Source organism: Lissotriton vulgaris, unplaced genomic scaffold, assembly GCF_964263255.1.
Source record: "Lissotriton vulgaris unplaced genomic scaffold, aLisVul1.2 SCAFFOLD_394, whole genome shotgun sequence".
NCBI classification, from domain to species: domain Eukaryota; kingdom Metazoa; phylum Chordata; class Amphibia; order Caudata; family Salamandridae; genus Lissotriton; species Lissotriton vulgaris.
The window spans coordinates 1,117,644-1,122,180 of NW_028255035.1; positions in this window are offsets into that span (position 1 = coordinate 1,117,644).

A 4,537-nucleotide genomic window follows, 5' to 3' on the forward strand; every position below is an offset into this window, starting at 1 on the left:
TAAATTTCTGGGCCTAAAGGTGTGTAGTCTATTTTAGAGACTTGTCGAACCATATCCCAAGATATTTATAATCGTTAATAATTTCTACTTTCGTTTGCCCCCACGCAATGTTTGATTTCTCTTACCGAATCACAGGAATTTTGTTTTATCCATGTTCACTGTAAGGTGTTTAGATGCACAATATGTATTGAACTCATTTAGATTCTCATCAACCAGTAAGCCAATATTTAACTGCCCTCATGGGGAAGGGTTTAGCCTAGTTCAGAAGGCTACTAAAAATCTGAACAGTAGGCTTGCACCTTACCAAACAACAATATCTCTGTCTTGTCTCCATTGAGTTGTAAACGATTCAGTGGCATATTCACAAGGAGCTATTGCTGAATTACCTGCATTTTATTGCAGCCAAAGTCGTGGTCAATTTACCCCACCATTCACAAGCAGGTGCTAGCAGCCCACAGCACCACTTTTCCTGCAATAACAGCTGCAAAAAACATCGCCTCAGAGAACCCCCGCAACTATGAAATGCAGAGTAGGCGTTCCTGTGACAAAAGCCGCAACAACACCGCACCTCAACATTCACAATGACCAGACAGATCGGCGATAAGAACATAAAACATGCAATAAGGCACGTTAGCACAAGGAATTTTACACCTGCTCTGGCCTGGTGTAAAAATGGACGGCAGCCTGCACCAGAATAAGGAGCCCTGCCCAGGGCGTCATCAGAAGGGCAACAGATGCCATGGCGCCACTCATCATGCAGCACGGACACCTAAGAAGGCCACAACACCTACCCGGCACCCCCACGGACCACCACAGAGGCAGCGCAGACAAAGACAGCGGGGCCCCCAGGAAACGCACCTGCCTTAGAGGCCCAACATCTGACAATGTCACTGTCCACTACAGGCTGAAAGGGACAACAATCCTACGCATCATTCCCATCATCGCCTAACAGGCCTACGGCATCAAAACATCGAACAACCAACATCCCACCCCACACCAAGCTGCTGGCTGTGCACCACCTGTTGGCCCCTGGCACACCCCAAACAACACCTGCCAGAGTCGGCGGAGTCTCACAGCCAGCCACATCCAAGACCCCCACGCCTGTCTTGGACATCACCATCATCCTGGCCCCCCTGTCCCTGTACGGCCAACTCAATGCGCAGGAACCACTGGATACCAAGCAAGGACCATACGCCATAGCCGGATACATGCGCGTGTAGGGGGCAATCCACTGCACACATGTCCCACCTGTGCCCCCTGGGGATACAGAACACAATCAGAGAAACAGGAAGCACACGTCTCACATCAATGTGCAGGCAACATCCAAACACTGTGGGTCAGTGTGGATGATCCCTTCACCCTCCAACAGTCCAATAGCAACCAGTCATCCCAGGATAGCAACAAGGGAAATGCACATGCCCCTTGCAACTTCCCAATTAACATCCCACTCACCTCAAGTTCACAACTATGAAATCCACAACTCTGGCAATGCACACATCACAAGTCCACAACCAAGATGCACACCAACATGCCCACCCACCAGACACGATAGAACAACTCACAATGGTAACCTGGGCAGGCCGTGAACATGACCAATCTAAGGCATGGCACCTCAGCCACACAATAGACAAATGTTTGGAGAGGAGGCAACCAGGCATATGTGAAGGATGCAGTAGAACCCTGATTGGGAAAGTACACAATGCCAAGAGTGGCGGCGAAGTGCTGAACAAATTGCAGTATGCAGAACACACCCATATTCACGGCGACATACACCTTTGGTGAATGGAGGGTAGTGGACAGTGGATGCAACCATGTCACCCCAGCCAGTAAGGGTCCTTGCAAAAATGTTGCCTGTTACACCCCACCCGTAAGCGTGAGCAGAGTGGAATGGGCCAGTGTACGCCAGGCCAGCATAGGGGTGTGAATAAAAAGTGCGTGGCCCGGGCGTTGTCCTCTTCCAGAAAGCCCAACGTCTCTGCCAGGGCAGCGCCTCCCACCCCGCCACGAGGCCGATGCCATCCTCATTAGCGGAATTGCCTGAGATCCATACCCCGGCCCGCTAGACCACAAACCCATCAGGGCCGACCCTACGCAGACAGGCCACACTAATCAGCATCCAACACCGGCATGTGTCATGGAGGGCCCACCACATGCCAGTGTAATCTCCAAGCCTGAGGCCCGCGACCAGGCCAGCCTTTCAAACCACCCCTGTCCCCCTGATGCTGGTCCACATTACTCCTTTCTCGTTTACATTTTCTACCTGCGACCTCTGCAGCCCAGTGGGTCCCATATGTGAGAATGTGTCCTGGCTCCTGAATGGCAGTGACCCCAAATCCAGGACAGCGACCACAGCATGAGACTCCCTTTGATTAGTGAGGCATAGTGCCATATGCGCATCTTTCAACACATCCTGCCACAAACCCTGTCCAACGCCATCCGGCGAGCCATTCTGCCACAAACCATGTCCAACGCCAGCCATAGAGCCGTGGATGAGGGACCAGGACAACCCTGTGGACCAGTAGGTCTCACATTCAGCCCCTAGTAATGAATGACGAATGGCTGAGTCCACACCAGTGGACGTTCAGAGAAGATTAAAAGGAAGATGCGGCTCAGTCCAGATGAAAGCCGGGTCACAGTCACGGAGGTGACTGAACACATGGTGCCACTGAACCTGAACTACGTAGGCCGGTGGGGCCACCAACCTCTGCCAGCAACACTCAGTGAGTAGCCCGTGCTGACTGCTGCCTCCGGCCTACACTGCTCTCCGCCTATGCTTTGCTTGAGTAGGACACAGATTTGGAAGTAAACATCGAGATGCAAAGGCAAATTACACATCATTACACACAAGGAGAGGCCTAAGAGGATGGCGCCTTTCAACTTGGTGGAGAGAAAAGGATCATCGTTATGGAGGTGTTTGTAGACTACCGCCTACTGCCCTGGTGTCACTAGCGCTGTGCATCGCAAGCCAAAGACACATGGCTGTGGGCCACTGCTGACCGCTGCCTATGGCTTACACTGGGTCATGATTCAGCAATGGCGGAGTCCATATCAGATATCAGTGTACCAGCATCATCTCAGTCTGCATCCCCACTTAGCCCCGGTGCCACTAAGTCTGTTCCCTGACATTCATGGACACTCTCTGGTTGAACAATGATGGTGACGGAGCCTTTGGACTAGGGGGCAGTTTTCACAACCATGTAGCTGATCCAGAATTGGTGGTGGCAATGGGCTGTCGCATTCCACTCCACCATTTGCTGCTTACTGATAAAATCAAACCTTCCGCTGTCCCCCAAAACACTCTGAAACATACACCTCGGACAATGATGGTTACCCGTTCAGGTCGCATGGCCCATATGACTGCACCGCAAGTCACCGTCCCGTGGCTGGAGGCCTGTGCTGGCCGCAGTGCATCTGGGGCCACCAACTCTGTGCTGGTCAAGCCCGGGACCCCTCCTCCGGAGACATAGGCTGGCCCCTGAGGTGTGGGCCTTGGGCTCATCAACGCCATGACTCTGTGGCCTTGCGCTGTACACAGCCTCTGGGCCCAAATGCTTCCCACCAGGGCTCACACACCAAAGCGAGTCCAGACCGGCCTGGACGACGCATCACCGCAGGAGGCACACGCCACCACCGCAAGGACCACCTCCAAACGCCATCTGCCAGAGTTGAACCGGTGGTCCTGACAGACTTTGTGGTTGCTCAGGCCTGTCCTGGATGCCATCATTGGGATGATACTTTGCTCAGCACTCCAGGTGCCAGTGAATCAGTGCACCGCAGGCCATTGTCCGTAGCTCATTGTATTTTGTGCTGTGGAGCGGCTGGCCAGGTATGTCATGTCAAACATTGTGCGGGCCCTGAGACGATGGTGAAGCAGATGCAGGTCTGACACATCCCACTGCATCTGTATCAGGAATATATCAAAGGGACACAATCCAAGACTTTTTCTGCACATGAGCGCGCTCATCTCTAGTGTCCACAGCCCTGTGCACTGCGACTCAAGGACACTTCTGTTTGCATGTTGGCTGTCCTCTGATCTGTATCCGGCTCACCCCATGTTGCTCATCAGTTGACTCTGTATTGCATGTCTTTTCTATTTGCATTGCACTAGTGTCCAATGTCCAAGTGGTTGCCAACACCAGAAATTCTGTGCGGGTTGGCTTACACTCACCCCACACACATCCAGCACTGGCATGACTGTACATATGGCCCTGCCAATAAAGGGGCCAGGCGCATGTGCCTTTAGCCTGTTCAACATGATCTCTGCGTGTGTCCCTGTGGTCTTGTAGTATGCATGTGGGCACTGGGCCCTAAAACTTTACATTGTGCGGTGTACCACGGATGCATACATGTCACTGGAGGCAGTAGGTTGGGACTTGGACATGAGCTCTGTCATCACCCGCTCCATTTGTGAGGGTAGTAGCCAGAGCTGTCTTATGCACAGACAACATGGGTGTGTGACTGCTAATTGTGCACCCCTGGGCGTTGTTCTGTGCTGTGCATGTGCATCTGCATGTGTCTCTATGGCAGCGTGGGTCTC